The following is a 26,610-nucleotide window of genomic DNA, read 5'->3' on the forward strand; positions in this document are numbered from 1 at the left end:
CCTAGTGTGCAAAGGCAGAGGGAGCATTTGACTGTCAGCAAATAGTTTTCTGGTGAATTGACCCACAGCCCAGAAACTGACTCTTGGGTGGATTGATCAATTTACAGATTTTTCATTTTCTCCATCATTAGTTGCTATTTTTATAACATTCTTCTTTCAGTCTTCTTTATGTTATTGTGTTGAGTGCTGGGTTAATTTTTCCATTTCTTCTCATGTCACAATGAGAGCATTTAAGGCGATGCATTTCCCTTTGAGTACCGCTCTTGCCTCTCTTCTCCCATGAAACTGTTGCGGTACAAAAGAACTTATTCAGCTTGGACCCCAAAGTCCAAATTCTAATGGGATGATGTGGGGTCTGTGGTAGTAATGAGGCCTGGCCCTTCTGCTTCCTGCTTTCCTACTTGTATGGCTCTCCTAGAACCAGAAGACAGGCTTGTCACGAAAGCTTCACTACTTCACGGAACTTAAAGAAGTGTGTGCTGTCACATTCCAGTGCTGCTTATCGTGGCTAAGCCATTTAACTCTTCAGGGATTAATAGAAGAGTTACTACATGCTTTGTATGGGTTTTTGCATGTTTGAAACTCATTTGAATTATCTGAGTATTTAGGCTTTATTTAATATGAAAGACTATTAAATCACCTTGTGGCTAACCTTTTATCCCCTCCATAAGCCTTCATATCATTTACTGTCTGGAGTCTCTGAAATGTTCCATGTTAACAATGTTTAAGAATTAGATCAGATTAGCTGGGCGCAGTGGCTCACGCCTGTAATCCCAGCACTTTGGGAGGCCGAGGCAGTGGATCACCTGATGTCAGGAGTTCGAGACCAGCCTGGCCAACATGGTAAAACCCTGTCTCTACTAAAAGTACAAAAATTAGCCGGGAGTGTTGGCACATGCCTGTAATCCCAGCTACTGGGCAGGCTGAGGCAGGAGAATTGCTTGAACTGGGGAGGCAGAGGTTGTAGTGAGCTGAGATTGCGCCATTGCACTCCAGCCTACACAAGAGTGAAACTCTGTCTCAAAAAAAAAAAAAAAAAAAAAGGAATTAGATTAGATTATGTACCAAAGTGTAGATAGAAAGGCTATGAAGAAATGCACCCCACTATTAACTGTGGTTAATTCTGGGTAAGTGAATTCTGGGTAACTTTTTTCTTCATATTTTGCCTCCAATTTTAAACCTTTTCTTCATTAGCATGTATTAATTTCATAATTTTACAAGTGTTTTTAAATGACAGAAAATTTAAATTTTTGTATATTGTGTAAATTGCAATTATGTAAAAAATAATATGTATATTAATAGGACTAAAAGAAATGTACCAAAACATTAACAGAGCATTTTCCTGGGTGGTAGGGCAATGGATGATTTTTATTCCTTCCTTTTGCTAATCTGTATTTTCTTAGAATATATTTGTATATTCTTTATTCTTTTCATAATGGAAAAGTTGATTTTCTTTTTAATAAAGTAAGTAGAATTCTGCCAGGATGTCCTGGGTACCGGAGCTCTTTTTTTCACAGACGTTTCCTGCAACATAAAGAGTTCTTTGAATTTAAACATTCAGATTTAATCTTTTCATTCTTGAGACAGTTTTGTAACTGCCCAGCAGGGTTCACCTTGCTCACTGCCTAGACAGAGATGATTCATCATGATAGGGGAATTGCGATAGGGAAAGAGTAATTCACGCAGAACTGGCTGTGTGGGAGACCCGAGTTGTATTATTTCTCAAATCAGTCTCCTCAAGCATTCCAGGGTCAGAGTTTCTAAGGATAATTTGGTGGTGGGGGGCAATGAGTTAGGAGTGCTCCTTGGTTGGGTCAGAGATAAAATCATAGGAAGTCGAAGATGTCTTCTTGCACTGAGTCAGTTCCTACCACAAGATCAGATGAGCCAGTTATCAGTCTGGGTGGTGCCAGCTGATTCACCAAGTGCAGGAACTGCAAAATATCCTAAGCACCGATCTTAGGTTTTCCAATAGTGATATTATCCCCAGGAGCAGTTTGGGGAGGGTCAGAATCTGTCTCCAGCTGCATGCCTCTTAAACCATAACTTCTATTTTTTTGACTAATTTGTTAGTCCTGCAATACGTGGCAGTCTAGTCCCCAGGCAAGAAGGGGGTTTGTTTTCAAAGGGCGGTTATCTTTGTTTCAAACAATAAACTATAAACTAAATTCCTCCGAAAGTTAGCTCAGCCTATACCCAGGAATGAGCAAGGACAGCTTGGAGGTTAGAAGCAAGATGGAGTGGGTTAGCTCAGATCTCTGCCACTGTTTCAGTTATAATTTTGCAACGGCAGTTTCGGTTTTTCTTAATTATGCCTTTGATTATTTGTTCTAGTCTAATGGTTCTTGCTTCTTACTCAGGAACACCCTCTGTTCTTGGGTTTTGATCTCTGGTCTCTATACTTTTATATCTGTCATCTTCTCTCCCATTTTTTCATCACTTCATCATTTTTCTCTTTATCTGGGAGAACTTTGCAAGTTGATCCTCCATGTCAGTGCCCAAGGGAGAGCCTCTCTCATTCTGGAAATGGTATTATAAGAAACTCATATCTGTTTAGAGGAGAAATTGGGAAACAGTCTGTGAATGCAGCCCAATTGAATGATGTAAAAGAAGTGAGGGGTTTTAGCGACATCCAAGAACCCTGGGAGCATGTGGCTGCTTGAGCTCAAACCACGGGCCTGACCAGTTAGGATAGCGTGGCAGCACAGGCGAACATGAGGGCCCAGGAGCTGGCTGGGAACCCCATCTGCCTCCTAGGGAGGGGAGGCCACAGGGGAAAGAGAGTCACAGGACAGATCTGCTGGGACCAGCCCTGATACACAGATGCTAATACACACGGAAAGAGTTGTTTCCAGAGTTCCAGCACCGCAGCTCCTCCCTCCAGGAGGAGCTCTTTTTTGAGAAAGAGTCTTGTTCTGTTGCCCAGGCTGGAGTGCAGTGGCTTCATCTTGGCTTACTGCAGCCTCCGCCTCCTAGGTTCAAGTGATTCTCCTGCTGATACAGAATGGCTAGGTTCCCAGCTAAACCCCACGCTCAAGCCTGGAACCTTGGCCCTGAGTGAAAGCAGCTGACCCTGAAGGTCTGGGTTCCCAGCTAAACTCCACCCTTAAGCCTGGAACCTCAGCCCTAAATGAAAACAGCTGACCCCGTTTTTCTGCCCAAATGATTGCCTTTTTGGCCTGCCACACCCCTATGCTGTGCCCATAAAAAGACTTCAGCTGAAAGAACAACATAAGTGGCTGATGCAAGTGGTCGGGGATGCAAGCTGCTGAGTATCAGGGATACTTGCGGCTGAGCGTCGGTGACTATGGATAGACACAGCTAACTTCAGACAGTGTGGCTTCAGGGAAAGATCACCTTCCTGCACCATCCCCCTTCCAATTCCCCGTCCCACTGACAGCCACTTTTACTGCCCAATAAAATCCTTCACATACTACCTGTCAAATAGTTCATATGACCTGATTCTTCCTGGACACCAAACAAGAACTTGGTTGTCAAAAAGGGCAAGTGCAGGAGGCTGTCACCCTGACCCTTCACTGAGTTGTTAACACAGCCATCCATGGACTGCAGGGTGAGTGAGATGAGCCACTCCAGTTCCTGCCCATGAAGGGGGTCAAGCGAAAAATTTTACCTCAATGCCTCAGCCTCCCAAGTAGCTGGGACTACAGATGCATGCCACCATGCCCCGCTAATTTTTATATTTTTAGTAGAGATGAGGTTTCACCATGTTGACCAGGCTGGTCTTGAACTCCTGGCCTCAAGTGATCCACCCGCCTCTGCCTCCCAAAGTGCTGGGATTACAGGCATGAGCCTCTGCACCCTGTCTTTGCATTGCTTTTGAGGTCTTTGTCATAAATTCTTTTCCTAGGTCAATGTATTATTAAAAAGTCAAAAAGCAACAGGTGTTGGTGAGGATGCAGAGAAAAGGGAACATATACGCTATTGGTGGGAATGTAAATTGGTACAGCCTCCATGGAAAACAGCATGGAGATTTCCTAAAGAACTAAAACTAGAGCTACCATTTGACCTAGCACTCCCACCACTGGGTATCTACCCAAAGGAAAATAAATCATTATGTTACAAAGATATCTGCACTCGTTTGTTTATTGTAGCATTATTTACAACAACAAAGTCATGGAATTAACCTAAGTGTCCATCAACAGATGATTGGGTAAAGAAAATGTGGCATACATACACCATGGAATACTACTCAGCCATAAAAAAGAATGAAATGTCTTTTGCACCAACATGGATGGAACTGGAGGCCATGATCCTACCTAAAATAACTCAGAAAGAGAGAGTCAAATACCACATTCTCACTTATAAGTGGGAGCTAAACAATGTGCACACATGGACATGCAGAGTAGAATAATAGACACTGGAGACTCCACAAGTTGGGAGGGTGGAAGGGGGATGAGGGATGAAAAAGTACATATTGGGTACCATTTACATTATTTGGGTGATGGTTACACTAAAAGTCCACGCTTCATCGCTATGCAACTTATCCACCTAACAAAAATGCACTACATCTATAAATATTTTTTTAAATGTTATTTTCTTTTTGTCACCAAAATTGGTCCCCCATCAGAGCCACCTGGGCCTCTACTGATTCCATTATTTTGGTTGTACTAGCCAGCTTTCCTGGAGCACTGTGAGATTTGGGCCTTGGGGATACAACCGTTTGGTTTTACAACATGGATCTCTCCCCCAGGGTGTGTGGTGCTCCATGGGGCTGATTTGCGGAGGCTTTCCCGGCATGGCCTCACAGTGACAAGAGTCACTGCTCCCTGCAGCATGCACCCTCCTGCTGAGTACATTCCTGCTCTGCCTTCACCATGGGGAGCTGTCTCTCAGGGCCCAGGGCTTGCCCTGTCTCCTGGCTTCATCACCAAGTCTGATGAAATGCTAAGTTCAGGTCATTACCATGGAATCCTGCACTCCATAGAAGTCCAGGTGGCCAGACATAGTGGCTCACACCTGTCATCCCAGCACCTTGGGAGGACGAGGCTGGAGGATTGCTTGAGCTCAGGAGTTCGGGACCAGCCCAGGATGGCTTTGAATGAGGCTCAACACAAATTCATAAACATTCTTAAAACATTATGAAAATTTTTGTGTGTGTAGTTTTCTTTTAGCTCCTCAGTTATTGTTAGTGTTAGTGTATTTTATGTGTGGCTCAAGGCAATTCTTCTTCCAATGTGGCCCAGGGAAGTCAGAAATTGGACACCCATGGTTTTATTAATATAGTTACCCCTCACTTTTAAACATAGTTTTACTGAGGTATATTTCACGCTCTATAAGATTTGCCCCTTTACAGTGTCTATCTCAGTGGCTTTAGTATATTCATAGAGTTGTGAAGCTATCACCACATTTAATTTGAGAACACTTCACCACCCCAGGAAGAAACCCCTTGCACATGAACAGCCATTCCTTATTAATGCTGTCGCTTGCTCCACCCCATCCCCAGGCAACCGCTAACCTGCCTCTGTCTCTATGGATTTGCCTATTATAGACATTTAATATAAATCAAATCATCCACTGTGTAGTCTTTTGTGACTGGTGAGGACTAAGCTTTGATTTTTTATCTTGCCCAAGTTTCTATCTAAGAGGTCTGGGGAGTCATGCCCTACAAACCATAAATTTTCATCAGATGGGGTTTATTTAACCCTATATATCGTGACTTACTTTCCAAACTGACTCTGGCATAACATTATGAGGCAAGAAAGAAAATAAAAATATTTTATCCCAAAACATGTTTCTTGAAATGGCCCTGCAAAGCTGTCCTTTGTAGGGGAAAATGTGCATCTGTAAAGAATCTCTATTTGCAAAGCTAGATCTTTTTCTTCCAGGCCCTCCCAATCCTAAAGAGATTAATTAAGAGTCTAGTGCCTTTTAAAGATCTGATTAGGAAACATTTCTCATCTATTGTCTCCAGTGGTAGTCACTATAAGACTTCAAAAGAAACTTGGGCCAGGTGCGGTGGCTCACGCCTGTAATCCCAGCACTTTGGGAGGCCAAGGTGGGCGGATCATGAGGTCAGGAGATGGAGACCACGGTGAAACCCCATCTCTACTAAGCGTCACCGCAGGCAAATGATAGTCTGGGCAGGTTTTAGTTAGCATGTCTCAGCACTTCCCTTTTTCTTTTTTTTTTTTTTTTTGAAACAGGATCTTGTTCTGTTGCCTAGCCTGGAGTGCAGTGGCATGATCTTGGCTCACTGCAGCCTCTGCCTCCCAGGCTCAGGTGATCCTCCTGCTTCAGCCTCCTGAGTAGCTGGGACCACAGGCATGTGTCACCATGCCCAGTTAGCTTGTGTATTTTTGTAGAGACAAGTTTTCACCATATTGCCCAGGCTGGTCTCAAACTCCTGGGCTCAACCTCGGCCTCCCAAAGTGCTGTTATTACAGGCATGAGCCACTGTGCCTGGCCCACTTCGTTCTTTATTATTGCTGGATAATATTCCATTGTATGGATACCCACATCTTATTTATTCACCAGCTCATGGACATGTTTTCACTTTTTGGCTAATATTAATAATGCTGTTATGAATAGTCATGTACAAGTTTTTGTGTAGGCATGTGTTTTTATTTCTCCTTCATTATACTTCAAAGTGCGAGTGCTGGATCATATAACTCCATGTTTAACATTTTGAGGAACTGCAGGACTGTTTTCCAAAGTGACTGTACCATTTTACATTAGGATCAGCAATGTGTGAGGATTCTAATTTATCCATGGCCTCACAAGCACCTGTTATTGTCTGTCTTTTTAATTTCAGTACTCCTAGTGGATGTGAAGTGACAATCATTGTAGTTTTCATTTGTATTTCCCTAGTGACTTACGATGTTGAGTGTCTTTTCCTTTGTTGGCCATTTGTATTTCTTCTTTGAAGAAATGTCTATTCAAATGCTTTGCCCACTTTTGATTGAGTTTTTTATCTTTTTGTTGCTGAGTTGTAAGATTTATTTATATATTCTGAATACCAGCCCCTTATCAGATATATGATTTTCAAATATTTTCTCACACTCTGTGGGTTGTCTTTTTACTTTTTTGATAATGTCCTTTAAAGCACAAAAGTTTTAAATTTTGATGAAGTCAACTTACCTATTTTTTCTGTGTGTGTGTGTGTGTGTGTGTGTGTGTATTTTGTGTTGTATCCAGACAACCAGTGCCTAACCCGATGTCACAAAGATTTCTCCAATATATTCTTCTAGAAATTTTATATAATTTAGCTCTTGAGGTTAGGCCTATGATCCATTTTCAGTTATTTTTTTGTGTATGGTTTGATGTAGGGGTCCAAATCATTCTTTAGCATGTGTATATCCAGTTGCCCAAGTACGTACCACTTATTAAAAAGCCAATTTTCCCCACTGAATTGTTTTACTTTTTTTTTGAAAACTGATTGACCATAAATATGAGGGTTTATTTCTGGATTCTCAATTCTATTCCATTGACCTATATATTTATCCTTATGTTAGTGGTACATCTCCTCACTTTCTACCTGGGCCTTTATGTCTAAAGTGGTTTCTATAATATGGTTAGGTCTTGTTTTTTTTCTTTTTTAAATTTAATTCAGCTTGATTATCTCTGTCTTTTAACTGGAATATTTACATCATATTTAAAGTGATTATGGATATAGTTGGATGAAAAGCTACCATCTTCATAACTATTTTTGTTTTCATTTGTTTTTTGTTTCTTTTCACTCCGTCTGCGTTCTCTTGTTTTAATTATTTTGTATGATTCCATTTTATCTTTTATCTTGGAGTATCACTTATACTATTAAAACCTTTTTAGTGGTTGTTTTCGAGTTTTTACAATATGCACTTAAAAATAACCTAAGCCCACATTCAAATAATACTTACTATACCACTTCATATCTAGTATAGGTACCTCATAATACAGCATCCCCAATTTCTTTTTCCCATTTCTTGTGACATTACTATCATTTATTTCACTTATCCATATTAGATATTTTTAAATATCTAATAGCTTGCAGTTCTGGAGGCTGGGAAGTCCAAGCATGCAATATACTGTTAATTACCATTTTCAAGTTTTCCTTTAGAACAATTAAGAATTTTAAACAATTGTGTATTATCTTTGTTTAGCCTTTGATGGTGTTCCTTTCTTTACGTAGATCAAGGTTTCTGACCTAAATAATTTTCTTTCTGCCTGAAGAACTTTAACATTCCATGCTGATAATGAATTCCCTCAGTTTTTGTCTGAGAAAGTGTTTATTTCTTCTCCTTTCTGAAGGATAATTTCTCTGGATATAAAATTTTAGATTGGTAATTTCTTTTAACCCTTTAAGGGTTTTGCTGCACTTTGTTCTTGCTTGCATGGTTTCTGATGAGAAGTTCACTGTAATCCTGTTTCTCTGTGGGCCATGTGTTCTCTCTCCCCGGGGACTAAGCCTTTGCTAGGAATGAAAGTCTGGGCAGGTTTTAAGATGCCTACTCTTCTCTTCTCCCATCTTGATTAGAAGGGGTTCTTTCTCAGATTATCCCCATGGGAACATAGTGGGGTTTCTGGAGTGACAATCCATGTAAGTGTTGAGCCCCTCTCATGGCTGCAGACCCTCACCAGAGTTTCTCACTCTCATACAAATCTGCATTCAGCCTCCTGCAATTCACCAGAGTAATAATTTAAGTGTTCCCACCAGCTTACTGATTCTAATGGCTTTTATTCCAGGTAAGTAGATCTCAGGGGCAATAGCTCTGTGAATGCATCTGTCTCTCCAGAGCTCAAGATAGTGGTTTGCCCTGTGACCTCAGTCTCTGATGGTTCCAAGAAGAGTTTGTTATCTTCAAGTTGTCCAGTTTTTTCTGGTATACACAGGTATGATGACTTAGTGGCTCTTTACATCTAGGACCTTATTTGTGTGTTTTTTGTAAAGGTGCTTGAATGGATGAATAACTGTTTACCATAAGACTAGAGAAATTTGTGTGTCTGCTCCTCAGGTTGAACCCCAGTGGGTGGTGAGTGAGTTAGTGCCCAAGCCCTAACCTGTTTGTTTAGGCAAGGGCTCTGTCTTCTGCCTCCTCTCATGTAAGCACTGAAATGTTAATCAGCAGGTAAGAGTTGGGTTAAACCAGGGTTGGGATTTAGCCAGGTGAGTGAGGACCAGAGAGTTGAGGGTGTATGTAAGTGAGTGATTATACACGTGAATCACAAAATTTAAGCCTGAAAAGTAGAGAAAGGAGGGATGGTGAAAAGGCAGTAGGATCTGTTGTAGGTTCTGGCTTCTCTTATATAGTTAGGTAGTAATGACTTCTCATTACCTAGTCAGCACTTTCAATGGAAATCAACAACTGCTTTGGGACCATCAGTAGGCAAGGCACTGTGTTAAATGATGTGGCACAAAAAAGATCATCTGTGCCATTCAGGAGAGGTAAGCATGTAATTCAAGGAGACAAAGTATTCCAAGTACTATACTAAAAAGCAAAAGATTCTGAAAAAAGTCTAGACTCTTCAGTTGGCCATTCAAAAATTTCCACAGTGTGATGCTAAGCCATTTTTTGTTCTTATCTCCCTCACTCCCCTAAACAAATCCATTGTGAGTCCATCATCATTTTATAAGCATAGTTTTCTTTTCTCCCTTCTCTGCACCTTTTGCACACTGGTAATGTTCTTCCTAGAATGCTTACTTGTATGACCTCCTCCAACAAAACTCACTTGCCATCCTGAAGGCTGAGCTTAAATGAGGAAACCAGGAAGCCTTTCTAATATCTTTAGCAGTAGTTGTTTCCTCTCTTCTCAATTGTTCACATGGTATCTACCACATGCAGATACTTGGATTACCTCTTCCAGCAGACACTGTGGACATTTTCCTGCCTGTCTGTGTAGCAGTGTCTGCCCTTTAGATAAGTAAGGGAAGCCCACGAGGAAAAGAGAAACATAAAGAAGGAGGTTAGAACCAGATGGTTGAAATCAGCCACTGCCTTAGGCTTCCTGGTTGTCATGGATATGATATTTTCTATTGTTCATAACTCTGGTCTCTATGGTGAGCTCACAATTAAAGCTAGAACTTTATAAAGGCAAGAAACAAGATTGGGAGTGGCTCACTTAATATTTCAATGAAGGTGGAGGGCACTGTCTTAGTTGGTTTTCTGATTCTAGAACAGAATACTCAAGACTGTGTAATTTATAAAGAAAAGAGATTTATTTTGTTTACAGTTCTGGAGGCTGGGAAGTCCAAGATCGGGTGGCCACATCTGGTGAGAACCTCATGGCTTTCACAGCATGGTGGAAAAGTGGAAGGTGAAACAAGTGCCTGTGAAAAGAAGAGAAATGAAGTGGGCTGACCCACTTTATAACAACCTGCTCTCTGGAGAACTAACCCAGTCTCTTAAGAACTGCATTAATCCCTTCATGAGGGTGGAGCCCCATGACCCAAACACTTCCCATTAGGCACCCCCTCCCAACACTGCTACATTCCGGAATTAAGTTCCCAACACCTGAACTTCTTGAGGGATATACTCAAACCATATCAGGCAGGTATGGTGAGGAGAGATAGATTGGGTAAAGATTAAAATAAATACATACTTTTCCAATGGTTTCCCTCCCCGACAAAATATTCATGTTACGTTAGCTCAAATCTTGTTTTAGATCTATTTCCTCTATTCCTGTTAAGACAGCAATATAACTTACTCCATCAACTGACTCCCTTCTCACCACCTCACAATCCATGGCACCTCTTAAAATGACCAACTCAGGGACGGGCGTGATGGCTCACACCTGTAATCCCAGCACTTTGGGAAGCTGAAGCTGGTGGATCACCTGAGGTCAGGAGTTCAAGACCAGCCTGGCCAACATGGCAAAACCCCCTCTCTACTAAAAATACAAAAATTAGCCAGGCATGGGGGCGCACCTGTAATCCCAGCTACTTGGGAGGCTGAGGCAGAAGAATCACTTGAACCCAGGAAGCAGATGTTGCAGCAAGCTAAGATGTGCCATTGCACTCTAGCCTGGGTGATAGAATAAGACTTCATCTCAAAAAAAGAAAAAAAAAAAAAATAGACCAACTGAATATGATAAGTGGAGAAAAATAATCCATGTCAGGGATTTCAAGGAGTGTGCACTGAATGTGGCATATACAGGATGACACTGAAGAAGAGGTTGACAGTAGGCTTTCTGGTCTCTCTTAGTAAGTAGCAGATGGGACCCTCTGACTTAAGTGATGAGGTATGGAGGTAGGGGAGCTAGGGGCACATGGGAGAATTTCAATACTTAGACTGCCTTTTGCCCAGCATTTACAGGGTTGACTTTAGCCAACATAAAACAGCAGCCTTAGGAAAGAGGTAGTGTATGGTCTTGGCTGGACCTTGGCATAGTTCAGTACCTGGCATTAGCCAAACTGCAAACTTAGAGGACACAGTTTCCACCCGAGAACACTCTCTGTTCTGATGCCAACTATAAGTTTGAGAGCTCCCCCAAAACACTTTTAGGTTTGATAATTCACTAGAAAGCCTCACAGGACTCACTGAAAGCTATTACACTCACAGTTATGGTTTATTAAGAGAAAGGATACAGACTAAAATCAGCCAAAAAGCGAGGTACAGTGACTGTCACCTGTAATCCCATTGCTTTGGGAGGCTGAAGCATGAGGGTCACTTGAGCCCAGGAATTTGAGGCTACAGTGAGCTATGATTGTGCCACTGCACTCCAGCTTGGGTGACAGAGGGAGACTGTTCAACTAATTAACTAAACTAACTAACTAGATAAATAATAACATCAGCCAAAGGAAGAGATACATAGGGCAGAGTCTGGGAATGCTCCAAACATGAGGCTTCTGTTCCTTCTCCATGGAATCAGGACATGTCACCCTTCTGGTATTGATATGTGACAATGCTCAAAAAGTATTGCTAATCAGAGAAGCTCACCAAAGTTTCAGTATTTAGAGTTCTTATTTGGGGTTTTGTTATGTGCTCATGATTGATCAATTGATTGCCTTGTTGAACTTCGTCTTCAGATCAATTGATACTTCATGCTCCAAAGTCCCCTTTCTAAGTCACATGTTTGGGCTTTCTGTCATGGCCAGCTTCTATCCTAAGCCTTTAACCCAGTGTGGCCAGCCCCATCCTTAAACAAAGGCACTCCTATTAGATTTGGCATAGCTTACCTCCTAGAAGCCTAAGGCAAAGGCCAGATGTCAATTGGGGCAGGACCAAACTCTTCACTACAAAGCTACACAGTAAGTTAGAAACAGTTAATTCATGGGATAGTGGTTTTGCCCAACAGAGAAGAGCAAAAATAAAGCTCCCTTGCAGGGGAGTGCATGAATCTTCTTCCCTCTTCTCCCTTGCCAGGTTGTTGTTGGATTGTACAACTAGAATTGCAAGTTTATATCAACTGGCCCTCCAGTCTAAGAAGTGAGAGGAAGATACTAATAACAGAGAGGCTCACAGTGAGGAACAACGTTTTACTTATCCGCATCCTAAACACCTGGATTAGATTGACTTTGTTCAAAAATTAGTAAAAAGAAAATACTGATATGGCAGCTAAGAAAATAATTTGTAGTTAAGAGATGGAGAATTGAGATATAGAAGGGGAGAATTATTTGGAAAAAAAGTTTATTCAAGAAGAAGATTAGCCTAGGTAAAGAATTTATGGCTGAGACCTCAAAAGTAAATACAACAAAAACAAAAATAAATAAATGGGACCTAATTAAACTACAAAACTTCTGCACAGCAAAAGAAATAATCATCAGAGTAAACAGACAATCTATAGAATGGGAGAAAACATTTGTAAATTATGCATCCGACAAAGTACCAATATCCAAAGTCTACAAGGAATCAAACAAATCATCAAAAACCTCACCAGATAATCCCATTAAAAGGTGGGCAAAGGACATGAATAGATATTTCTCAAAAGAAAATATAAAAATGGCCAAAAAATATAAGAAAAAATGCCCTACATCACTAATCATGTTGGAAATGCAAATTAAAACCACGATGAGATACTACCTTACTCCAGCCAGTATGGTCATTATTAAAAAGTAAAAACAAACAAACAAACAAAAAAGATGTTGGTGTTGATGTGCGGAGAAAAGAAAACGTATACGCTGCTGGTGGGAATGTAAATGAATACAACCTCTGTGGAAAACAGTATGGACATTTCTCAAACAAGTAAAAGTAGATCTACCATTTGATCCAGCCATCTGACCACTGGGTATCTACCCAAGGAAAGTAAGTCCCTATGTCAAAAAGACATCTGCACATGTGTTTATGGCAGCACAATTCACACTTGCAAAGATATGGAATCAATCAAAGTGCCCATCAACTGATGAGCAGATAAAGAAAATGTTACATATATATTTGTGTGTGCATATATGTAATATATATATATATATATGAGCACCATGGAATATAATTCAGCCTTAAAAAGGAAGAAAATAATGTCTTTTGCAGCAACTTGGTTGGAACTGGAAGCCATTATTCTAAATGAAGTAACTCAGGAATTGAAAACCAAATACTGCGTGTTTTCACTGATAAGTGGACGCTAAGCTTTGGGTATGCAAAGCCATGCAGAATGGTATAATGGACATTGGAGACTCAGAAGTGGGGAGGGTCAGGGGGTGAGGGATGAAAAACTACCTATTGGGTACAATATACACTACTCGGATGACAAGCGCACTAAAATTCTAGACTTCACCGTTATAAAATTCATCCATGTAACCCAAACCACTTATACCCTTAAAGCTATTGATATAAAAAAGATTTTTATAAAGAAGGAGCAAGTTTTAGAAAATGTCTATGATGTATTCTCAATATCTTTAAGATATGATCTTGAAATGAGACTAATGGTGAATGATAATACAGCAGAAGTGACAAAGTAGGTGGCTGATGAGCTATCTTAAATAGCGGTTAAAAAATAAGCAGAGTTTAGTCATAGAATTTAAATCTCCAAAAAATAATAAAGCTGAATAAAACCTATTTAAAATTAAATTAGTGATGTGGAGAGAAAACTTGAGAAAGCTTCCCAGAATAGAGAGAAAAAGGTACAGGATGAAATGCAAGACAGGAAAAAATAGTAGACATTGAGAAGAGAGGAAGGAGGCCCAACATCAGATAATTGGTGATAGCAATGGGATGCAATATTCAGAGAAATCAGGGGGTAAAATAGAAGAAACTTTTCTTGACCTGAAGAAAAACCTAGCACCAGGGAAAATAATTTTTAAAATGTGCCCACCCTCCAAGATGGCTCCCAAGGTCCCCACCTGCAGGTATTCACATTGGATCAGGGTAGGTCTGCGTGACTAATAGCATATGGCAGAAGCAATAGTCTATCACTTTTGAGATTAGGTGGTAAAGATGCTCTAGCTTTGTCTTGGTGGTTCTTTCTCTTGGATTACTTTTTCTGGAGGAATGAAGTCACCATGTCATGACTAGCTCTTTGGAGAGGCCCATATGTGGAGGAACTGAGCCCTCTGACCTCCCACCATGGCAAGCCTTCAGATGACTCTAGCCTCAGCTGACATTGTGAGATGCCCTGAGCCTGACCCATTCAGCTAAGCCACTCTTGGATTCCTGGAGAGATCATCAATATTTATTGCTTTAAAGTGCTGAATTTTGAGGTAATTTGTTATGGAGCAATAGATAACTAATACAGTCATGATGCAGAAGGAACTAGAAGGGAGACTAGGGAGTAACTGGAAAAAGAGGGGAAATCTAGAGATTAGGTCATGTTTAAATGCTAGTGGAAGAATTCAATAGACAAGGAGAAAGGTTGGAGGTACAGCAAGGGGAAGGGGCTCTGTAATCACATGAGGCTCCTGAGAAGGTGGGTAGGGGTGGGATCCAGGGGTAGGTAGGTATAGGGATTGGCCTTCAGAAGGAGCAGGGGAACTTTTTGAGGATCTCAAAATCAAATGCTTAGTTGCCTGGCAATGTAGGCATTTAAGTTTGAAATTCCACAAGAGAGACAAGCCTCTGATAAGCTTACTTGAGAAAATGCAATTATATAACATTAATAATAAGAAAGAGGATATTATGGAGAATGAGATTAAAACCACGTAAGAAAAATGGTACACAACTCTAAGCTTAAGAATTTGAAAATTCAGAGGACATTTTTTCTCTAAGACAATTATCAACTGCCAAAATTGTTTCAAAAGAAACAGAGGCCGGTCACGGTGGCTCACATCTATAATCTCAGCACTTTGGGAGGCCAAGGTGAGCAGATCACTTGAGCCCAGGAGTCTGAGACCAGCCTGGGCAACATGGTGAAACCTCATTTTACTAAAAATACAAAAAGTAGCCAGGCGTGGTACACACCTGTAGTCCCAGCTACTCTGGAGGCTGAGGTGGGAGGATTGCTTGAGCCTGGGAGGTGGAGGTTGCAGTGATCCAAGATCATGCCACTGCACTCCAGCCTGGGCAACAGAGCAAGACCTTGTCTGAAAAAGAAAAGAAAGAAAAGAAAAGAAAGAATAATAACCATAGGAGAAATGGAAACAGTTGTTAGGAAATTACAAGAAAGGTGTCGGAGACATGGTTTCATAGGTTATTGCATTAACTAAAATTAAAGAAAATGTAAAATTCTCTTCTTCAATTTCACTAGCCACTTTTGAAGTGCTCAGTAATCACATATGGCTAGTGGTTGCCATATTGGAGAAGACAGATGTAGAGCATTTCTGTCACCTCAGAAAGTTCTATGGGTCAGCGTTGCTCTAAAGGGATAGGCAATTCTTATTCTGCGTAACTTGTTTCCAGATGCATAAAAATGCTGTGAATCTCCCAATTTGTTTTGTGAAACTAGAGGAGCACTGATGCTAAAACACAGCCAAGATGACATCACAAAATTTAGAAACCAATCTCACTTGTGAATAGATGCAGTACTTCAGACTCAGATGCTCATTCAGGAATAATTCAAATTGGCATTCCGAAAGTGCAAGGATATTTGAATAATAGGAAATCCATTAGTATGGTTCATCACGTCAGAATAGAAAAGGAGAAAAGCATACGATTATCTTCACAGATACAAAACAACATCTGAAAAAATTGAACGGTCATTTCTGAATACACTAACAGGAAGGATCTTTATTTAGTATACTGAAGAAAAGTCTCCTCAGACATCATTATCATCTCAAACAGCCAAACTGATATTTAATAATAAAAATACTACAGGCATTCCAATTAAAGTGAGAAATAGGACAGAGGCCTTCTATCATTTTTATACTTTGATAGTGTTCTAGAAATTCCAGTATAAAATTATAAAAGAATAAGAGGAATAGAGAAAGGAAAGAGAGAAATTATATAAAATTTGTGACATATTTTTTAAAAACCATAACTAGAAGTCCAAGAGAATCAATTACAAACTAATAAGAGAGTTCAGTAAGGCATGAGAAGTGGCCCCTGCCAGCTGAGAACGGGCATTACTACCAGGCTGCTGTCATCTCCTGTTGAACATAAACACTTACACAGAACACAAATATCAATCGAGGCCACTTTGTCTCCCTGAGGGATCAAGACAAAACCCAAATTTCTCTGTAATTGTTTCTGAACCCAAAAGAAGACATTAAAAGTGACCAAACATGCCTCGTCCAGGCTTAGTTGTGATTCTGCTTCTTTACTTCACTTTATTCTTCCTGCCTTCTAAATACCAGCGATTCAGATACCCAGTCATAGAGCTGCCCCTGTTTCCAGACAGCAGCCAATTCAGAGCACAGCCTTGCTCCCTGGAACCCTTCTCAAAATCAGCTAATACAAGCCCCAATCCTCTAATTCTTTTAAAACATCTTCCCACTAAGTCACCCTAGGGTTCCCTGAGGTGTGTATTTTTCTTGATTACAATGAGCAGCAAACCCAATTTGTTCAACTCCTTGGAGGTCTTTAACTGATAGGCATTGACAGGTAGCTATTAAAAAACACATACGCAGCCAGGCACAGTGGCTCATGCCTCCAATCCCAACACTTTGGGAGGCCAAGGCAAGTGGATCACTTGAGCCCAGGAGTTTGAGACCACCAACATAGTGAGACCCTGTCTCTACAAAAATTAGCTGAGCATGGTAGTGTGCGCCTGTAGTCCCAACTACTCAGAGGGTTGAAATAGGAGAACCACTTGAGCCCAGGAGCTCAAGGCTGCAGTGAGCTGAGATGGCACCACTGCACTTCAGCCTGGGTGACAGAGTGAGATCTTGTCTCAAAAAACAAAAACGGAAACAAAAACCACATATACAAATAGTAACAACAGTAGCAACAGTAACAACAATAAAACATCAATAAAATATACTGTGATAACCAGTAATAAATATACAATGAAAAAAGTACACATACAGATTTGTGCATTTGAAAAAGTCTTAAGAGAAAAGATATCTAAATGTTAACTGTGGTTACCTTCTACTTTGTGGAACTTAGATACTTTTTTGAATTTCAAATTCTTTTTTCTTTTTATTGTGGTAAGAATGTTTAACATGAGATCTACCCTCTTAACAGATTCTTAGTGTACAATACAGTATTGTTAACTATATGCATAATGTTGTACAGCAGATCTCTAGAACTTATTTATCTTGCATAACTGAACTTTATAGCCATTGAATAGCAATGCCACATTATCCCCAAGTAGTTGGGATTGCAGGCACCTACTCCACGCACAGCTTATTTTTTTGTGTGTATGTGTGTTTTTAGTAGAGATGGGGTTTCACAATGTTGGCCAGGCTGGTCTCAAACTCCTGACTTCAAGTGATCCACCTGCCTTGGCCTCCCAAAGCACTGGGATTACAGGCATGAGCCACCGTGTCAGGCCCAATTTCCTCCTTTTAAAAGGGTGAATAATATTCCATTGTAGGTACTGTATATATCACATTTTCTTTATCCATTCATCTGCTAATGGATACTTACATTGTTTCTGTATCTTGGCTATTATGAATAATACATGGGAGTACAGATATCTCTTTGCGATCCAGTTTTCCATTTATTGAATATATATTTAGAAGTAGTTCTACTTTTAATTTTTTTGAAGAATCTCCAAACTGTTTTCCATAATGACTGTACCAATTTACATTCCTATCAACAGAGTACAAGGGTTCCAATTTCTCTACATCCTCACCAACACTTGCAATCTTTTGACTTTTTGATCATAGCCAATCTAACAGGAGTGAGGTGATACCTCATTGTGGTTTTGATTTGCATTTTCCTAAAGATTCCCTAAAGTAATGTTTAGCATCTTTTCATATACCTGCCATTTCTATGCCTTCTTTAGAGAAATGTCTATTCAAATCCTTTACCCTTTTTTAAATCATGTCTTTTTTTTTTTATGCTATTGAGTTGTAGATATTCCTTACGTATGGTTGTCATTGGTATGTGCAGGGAGTTGGCTCTAGGATCCCCTGGGTATACTAAAATTCATGCATACTCAAGTCCTGCACTTGGCCTTGTGGAACCCATGTATATGAAAAGTCATTCCTCTGTATACACAGGTTTTGCTTCCCCCAAATACTGTATTTTTTATCCACATTTGGTTGAAAAAAATCTGTGTATAAGTGGATCCACACAGTTCAAAGCCATGTTTTTCAAGGGTCATTTGTATTATAGTTTTAAACTCCTTATCAGATACATGGTTTCTAAATATTTTCTCTCATCCCTTAGGTTGTCTTTTCACCTAGTTATTTCCTTTGCTTTGCGAAAGCTTTTTAGTTTGATATAGTCCCAATTGTCTATTTTTGCTTTTGTTGCCTGCATCTTTGATGTCATAACCAATAAATCATTGCCAGAACTATGTCATAAAGCTTTTTCTCTATGTTTTCTTCTAGAAATTTTAAAATTTCAGATATTTAATTCACTTTTAGCTGATTTTGTGTGTGGCATAATGGTCCAGTTTTTTTTTTTTTTTGCATATGGATATCTGGTTTTCCCAATACCATGTGTTGAACTGACTATCCTTTCTCCACTGTGTATTCTTGGCACCCTGTCAAAGATCAGTTGATCATATATGCCTGCATTTATTTCTGAGTTCTCTATTCTGTTCTATTGAGCTATATGTCTGTCTTTATGCCAGTACCATGCTGTTTTAATTACTGTAGCTTTGTAATGTATTTTGAAGCCAGGAGATTGTGATGCCTCCAGTTTTGTTCTTTTTGCTCAAGATTGTAATAGCTGTTTGGGGTCCTTTGTGGTTCCATACAAATTTCAGGATTTTTTTTCTTCAACTGTAAAAAATGCCATTGGGATTTTGAAGAAAATGCTTTGAATCTGTAGAGCATTTGTGTACTGTGGGAATCTCAACAATATTAATCATTTCACTTTATAAGCACAGAATGTCTTTTCATCTATTTGTGCCTTCATTAATTTATTTCATCGGTGTATTGCAATAGTCAGTGTACAAGTCTTTCACCTCTTTGTTAAAGTTATTCATAAGTAATTTATTCTTTTTGATGCTACTATAAATGTGATTTTTTTTTGTTTCCTTTTCAGGTCATTTATTGTTAGTGTATAGAAATACAATTGATTTTTACATGTTGATTTTATATCCTACAACTTTACTGAATTGGTTTATTAGTTCTAAGAGTTTTTTTCATGGAGGCATTAGAGTTTTCTATATGTAAGATCATGTTGCCAGGTATGGTGGCTCATGCTTGTAATCCCAGCACTTTGGGAGGCCAAGGTGGGTGGATCACCTGAAGTCAGGAGTTCAAGATCAGACTGGCCAACTTGGCAAAACCCTGTCTCAACTAGAAATACAAAAATTATCTGGGTGTGGTGGTGTGTGCCTGTAATCCCAGCTACTCAGGAGGCTGAGGGAGGAGAATCGCTTGAACCTGGGAGGCAGAGGTTGCAATGAACCGAGATCACACCACTGCACTACAGCCTGGGTAACAGAGCAAGACTCTGTCTCAAAAAAAAAAAAAAAAAAGTAATATTATTCATATTATTTTCAGAGATAGTTTTGGGTGCCTTTTGTTTCTTTTTCTTGACTAAGTAATTGCTCTGGCTCATCAAAAAATCTTAAGTTGAACCATCATAATCAAAGACCATCTGCTGTGTTTCCAGCAATAAATGCATTTTTGACCGATGATATTTTCAACTTATGATGGATTTATCAGGATATAATCCCATCATAACTCAATAAGCATCTATATAATATGTCTTAGTGTGGATTGACTGCTTTGTTTGCTCATCTGTAAGAAGCAACTCCTCATCTATTCAAGTGTGATCATGAGGTTTCAGCAATTTAGACACATTTTCAGGCTCCACTTTTTTTTTTTTTTGGAGATGGGGTCTCATTCTGTTGCCAGGCTGGAGTGCAGTGGCGTGATCTCAGTTCACTGCAACTACTGCCTCTCAGGTTCACACGATTCTCCTGCCTCAGGCTCCTGTGTAGCTGGGATTACAGGCATGCATCACCACACGTGTATGTAAAAGGGAAACAGAGCATAAAAATTTGGGAAATTTGCAGCCTGGCCATGTGGTAGAAAAGAAAAACCCATTTTTTTCAGGGAAGGAATTCAAGCAGGTTGCAGAAATTTGCATAAGAGGATCCAAGTACTAATATCCAAGAAAATGAAAAAAACTCCTCCAAGGCATTTCAGAGAACTTTGTGCAGCCACTCCCATCACAGACCCAGAGGTCTAGAAGGGAAGAATGGTTTTGTGAGCCAAGCCTGGGCCCTGCCACCTCTTGCAGCCTTGGGACACTGCTCCCTGTGTCCCAGTTGCCTCACCTCTAGCCATGGCTTAAAGGGGCCCAGGTATGCTTGGGCTGCTGCTTCAGAGAGTGCAAGTCATAAGTCTTGGCAGCTTCCATGTGGTGTTAAGCCTGTGGGTGCTCAGAGTGCAAGAGCTGAGGCTTGGGAGCCTCCACCTAGACTTCAGAGGATGTATCAAAAAGCCTGGATGTCCAAGCAGAAGCCTGCTGCAGGGGTGGAGCCCTCATGGATAACATCTGCTAGGGCAGTGCAGAGGGGAAATGTGGGGTTGGAGCTTCCACACAAAGTCCCCACTGGGGCACTGCCTAGTGGAGCTGTGAGAAGAGGGCCACTATCCTCCAGACCCCAGAATGGTAGATCCACTCTTAGCTTACCCCCTGCACCTGAAAAAATCACAGGCATGCAACACCAGCCCATGACAGCAGTCACAGGAGCTGACCCCTACAAATCCAGAGAGGTGGAGTTTCCCAAGGCCTTGAGAACCCACCCCTTGCATCAGAGTGCTCTAGACATGAGACACAGAGTCAAAAGAGATTATTTTGGAGCTTTAAGATTTAATGACTGCCCTGCTGGGTTTGGGGCTTGCATGGGGGCTGGGGCCATTTCTTTTGGCCAATTTCTTTTATTCAGAATGGCTGTATTTACCCAATGCCTGTACCCTCATTGTATCTAGGAGGTAACTAACTTGCTTTGATTTTATAGGCTCATAGGCAGAAGGGAGTTGCCTTTTCTTGGATGAGACTTTAGACTGTGGACTTTTGAGTTAATGCTGAAATGAATTAAGATTTGGGGGAACTGTTGGGAAGGCATGGTTAGTTTTGAAATGTAAGGGCATGAGATTTGGGAGGTCAGGGGTGAACAATATGGTTTGGCTGTGTCCCTACCCAAATCTCATCTCGAATTCCCACATATTGTGGGAGGGACCTGGTGGGAGGTAATTGAATCATGGGAGCAAGTCTTTTGGAATGGAGTATTTACCCAGTGCTTACACCATCTTTGTATCTTAGAAGTAACTAACTTGTTTTTATTTTACAGGCTCATAGGTAGAAGAGACTAGCCTTGTCTCAGATGAGACATTGGACTATGGACTTTTGAGTTAATGCTGGAATGAGTTAAGACTTTAGGGGACTGTTGAGAAGAGATGATTGTGTTTTGAAATGTGAAAAGGACATGAGATTTGGGAGGGGCCAGGAGCAGAATGATACAGTTTGAATCTGTGTCCCCACCCAAATTTCATGTTGAATATAATTCCCAATGCTGAAGGTGAGGCCTGGTGGGAGATGGGGACTCATGGGATGTGATTGAATCATGGGGATGGTTTCTAATGGTTTAGCATCATCCCCCTAGTACTGCCCTCATGATAGAGTTTTCATGAGATCTGGTTGTTTAAAAGCATGTGGCACCTCCCCACTTTCTCTCTTCCTCTTACTCCAGCCATATGAACTGCCTTGCACCCCCTTTGCCTTCCATCATGATTGGAAGCTTCCTGAGTCCTCCTGAAGAAGCAGAAGCCACTATGCTTCCTGTACAGCCTTTAGAATCAGGAGCCAATTAAACCTGTTTATAAACTACCCAGTCTCAGGTATTTCTTTATGGCAATGTGGGAATGGACTGATATACCCTCAAAGTCATCCATGAGGGTTGGAATCAAATCCTACCAAACTCCAGTTAATGTTGCTATTTTGACTTTCTCCTGTAAATCACAAATCTTCTTAATGGCATCTAGAATGGTGAATTATTTCCAGAAGATTTTCTATTTAGTTTGCATAGATCCATTAGAGGGATCGATATCTATGGCAGCTATAGTCTTACAAAATATGTTTCTTAAATTATAAGTCTTGAAAGTTGACATTGCTCCTTGATCCAGGGGCTGAAGAATGAATATTGTGTTAGCAGGATGAAAACAGCATTACTTTCTTTGTACATCTGTAATCAGAGCTCTTGATTGACCAAGAGCATTGCCACTGAGGAGTAATACTTAAAACAATCTCTTTTTCTGAGTAGTAGGTCTCAATTGTGGGCTTAAATATTCAGTAAACCATGCTGTAAACAGATGTGCTGTCATCCAGTCTTTGCTCTTCCATTTTTAGAGCACAGGCAGAGTAGATTTAGCATAATTCTTAAGGGCTCTCGGAGTTTCAGAATAGCAAATAAAAATTGCTTTCAACTTATAGTCACTAGCTGCATTAGTCCATAACAAGAGTCCAGCCCGTCCTTGAAACTTTGAAGCCAGGCATTGACTTTCTCCTCTTTAGTTGTGAAAGTCCCAGATGGCATCTTCTTCTAATAGAAGGCTTTTTCATCTACATTGAAAATCTGTTGTTTAGTGTAGCCATCTTCATCAATTATCTTAATTATCTTCTGGATAACTTGCGGCAGCTTCTACATCAACACTTACTGTTTCACCTTGTACTTTTATGTTACAGAGACAGTTTTCCTACTTAAACCTCATTAACCAACCTCTGTTAGCTTCCAACTTTTCTTCTGCAGCTTCCTTACCTCTCTGAACCTGCAAAGAATTCAAGAGAGTTCAGATTTTGCTCTAGATGAGGCTGTGGTTTAAAGGAATGTTTTTCCTGCATTGATCATCTATCTGGACCACTCAAACGTTCTCCATATCAGCAATAAGGCTGCTTTGCTTTATTATCATTTATATATTTACCAGAGTAGCACTTTTAATATGCTTTAAGACTTTTCCTGTGCATTCACAACTTGGCTGACTGTTTGGCACAAGAGGTCTAGCTTTCAGCCTATCTTGGTTTTTGTCGTGCCTTCCTCACTAAGCTTGCTCATTTCTAGCTTTTGATTTAAAGTGAGAAATATGGGACTCTTCCTTTCACTTGGACATTTAGAGGCCATTGTAGGATTATTAAATGGCCTAATTTCAATATTGTTGTGTGTCAGGGAGTAGGGAAGTCCCAGTAGAGGGAGATAGATGGGAGAATGACTGGTCAGTGGAGCAGTCAGAACACACGCAATATTTATCAATTAAGCTTGCCATCTTATGTGGGTATGGTGTGTGGTATCCCAAAACAATTACAACAGTAACATCAAAGATTACCACTCACAGATCACCATGAAAAACATAAGAATAATGACAATGTTTGAAATAGTGCAAGAATTACCAAAATGTGACACAGAGACACCATGTAGCACATGCTGTTGGGAAAATGGCATTGCTAGACTTGCTTAATGCAGAATCTTTTTTTTTTTTCAATTTGTGAAAACACACACACACACCCCCACCCACCCACCCACACACACACACAGTGTCTGCAAAATGCAATAAAGTGCAGTAAAATGAGGTGTACTTGAATCTCCACTGTATTGAGACTCTTTCCAGAGATTTATCCTGTTGGTTTGTTCGGAATATATTTCCCTGTTTCTTCATATTCCTTGAGTTTTTGTGTCAGTATCTATGCATTAGAAAATGTAGCCACCTTTCCCTATCTTCACAACTGAACTTGCGCAGGAGGAAATCCTCATCAGTCATTCTGCCCAGAGATTTTGGGGCCTCTCAAACCTTCATGCTTTGTTCTCAGAGGCCCCCAAGGCATCTTGATTATAGTAGGTGTGGGGAAAAGAAAGCGATCAGACTGTTACTGTGTCTATATAGAAAGAAGTAGACATAAGAGACTCCATTTTGTTCTGTATTTGAGATGCTGTTAATCTGTGACCCTACCCCCAACCTTGTCCTTGCAAGAGACATGTGCTGTGGTGACTCAAGGTTTAACGGATTTTGGGCTGTGCAGGGTGTGCTTTGTTAAACAAGTGCCCGAAGGCAGTATGCTTGTGAAAAGTTATCACCATTCTCTTAATCTCAAGTACCCAGGGACACATACACTGCCAAAGGTCGCAGGGACCTCTGCCTAGGAAAGCTAAGTATTGTCCAAGGTTTCTCCCCATGTGATAGTCTGAAATATGGCCTTGTGGGAAGGGAAAGACCTGATCGCCCCCCAGCCTGACACCCGTGAAGGGTCTGTGCTGAGGAGGGCTAGTATAAGAGGAAAGAGGGCCTCTTGGCAGTTGAGGTAGAGAAAAGCATCTGTCTCCTGCCCGTCCCTGGGCAATGGAACATCTCGGTGTAAAACTCGATTGTATGTTTTGTTTACTGAAAAAGGAGAAAACCGCCTTAGGGCAAAAGGTGGGACTTGCTAGCGCAATGCTGCTCTTTATGCACTAAAAAGGTTTATGGAGATGTTTACATATGCATATCAAGGCACAGCACTTTTCCTTAAACTTATGTCACAGAGATCTTGATTCATATGTCTTACTGCTGACCTTCTCCCTACGATGATCCTATTATCCTGCCACTTCCCTTTTTCTAAGATGGTAAAGATAATGATCAATAAATACTGAGGGAACTCAGAGACCGGTGCCCCGTGGGTCCTTTGTACGCTGAGCGCCGCTCCCCTGGGCCCACTTTTTCTTTCTCTGTACTTGGTCTCTGTGTCTCATTTCTTTTCTCAAGTCTCTCGTTCCACCTAACGAGAAACGCCCACAGGTGTGGAGGGGCAGGCCACCCCTTCACTAGGTCTCATCAGTGCTCTAAGAAGAGACAGAAATCAGTCCCTTGAGCAGACCCTGGACAAGTTGGAAGGCTGGGTACCTGCTTCAACTCTTCTCCCGAGGGAGAAACTGGGAACAGATGGTTTCCTTCTGATGGTATGGAGCTGCGTTGGGGTAGGGATTATAATGAGAGTGTGTTTTGAATTTTCCTATCGGCTTCAGTGCAGCTGGTTTCATGTTCATGCAGGGTGCAGGAGTTTCTCAACTAGTTTCTGAATTCCTCAAAAAGGGAACTTGTCCATGCATTGTTGTTGAGTTGCTGTGTCTACTGGGAGAAGGAGAGTCCAGGGCTTCCTATTTGGCCATCTTACTGATGTTATCCTTCCCATGATGTCTACATATTCGATGATAAACACACATTATTTTATAGCCAGGTAAATTGCTATTTTCTGAAAACAGCGACTAATGAGAGATAAATGAAACTCTAAAATTAGATTTTTGTGTTATGAACTAATAAGGTTATAGAAAGTAGGCTGCAGAATGGAAAGAATCTAGATTGTCACAGTTTTCTCCATTTCACAGGTAGCTCATTGCCGCTTCTATGGAACTATGGAAGAGAGAGAAGAGGGCACGAGTAAAGGCTGATGCCCCAGATGGGACAACCCTGTTCACTCTGTCTGCCAACATAGATGCTCTCTTTTGCTTCTAGACCAGCAAAGCATCACATGATGTGTTCTGGGCCTCCTGAAGTCTGGCCTTGAATGTAGTCATTGACAACACTAAACCTTACCTAAATGTACCCTGTAACTCTTGGAAAACAGTGAGGGTTAAGAAATCCCCCTACTTTTGTGTTCTGGGAAACAAAAGGCATGTACTGCAAAGACACTCCCGACCCTTCCGCATATAACATAGATAAGAGTCATGGATGCTCCTTCGTTCAACAGTTCCCAAGCTTTTTGGAACCGGGGACCAGTTTCATGGAAGAAAATTTTTCCACAGATGGGTAGGGGCGGTGGTTTTGAGATGAAACTGCACCACCTCAGGTCATCAGGCATTAGTTAGATTCTCATAAGGAGCGTGCAACCTAGATCCCTCACATGCATGGTTCACAATAGGGCTCGTGGTCCCGTGAGAAGCTAATGTGGGTGCTGATCTGACAGGAGGTGGAGCTCGGTGGTAGTGCTGGCTGGCCTGCTGCTCACCTCCTGCTGTGTGGCCTAGTTCCTAACAGGCCACAGACTGCTACTGATCTGTGGCCCAGGGGCTGGGAAACCCTGCCTTCATTTACCCAGACAAAGTCAGACACTAACCTGCCAAATTCCTGTTCTTTACCTCATAAATGATTAGCTGAGCAGCATGTCCCTACTGATCAATCAGAACAAAACGCTTCTTAATCAAAATCTCCTTTCCCCAGGGCCCTGAACTTGACCCACTCTCAGCCTGGGCCAGAACCGGCTCCTCCTCAGCAGC

At 40.9% G+C, this 26,610-nt stretch overlaps 1 long non-coding RNA gene across 1 annotated transcript; it reads left to right on the top strand.

Moving 5' to 3' along the window:
* Nucleotides 1–8,219: 8,219 nt before the first annotated feature.
* Nucleotides 8,220–25,848, top strand: LOC103888086. The gene is made up of 2 exons (XR_004179027.1): nt 8,220–8,682; nt 25,723–25,848. It is a non-coding gene; the product is annotated as an uncharacterized LOC103888086 (long non-coding RNA).
* The last annotated feature ends 762 nt before the right edge of the window (nt 25,849–26,610 follow it).

The sequence above is a fragment of the Papio anubis genome, chromosome 16 (assembly GCF_008728515.1).
Source record: "Papio anubis isolate 15944 chromosome 16, Panubis1.0, whole genome shotgun sequence".
NCBI classification, from domain to species: Eukaryota; Metazoa; Chordata; class Mammalia; order Primates; family Cercopithecidae; genus Papio; species Papio anubis.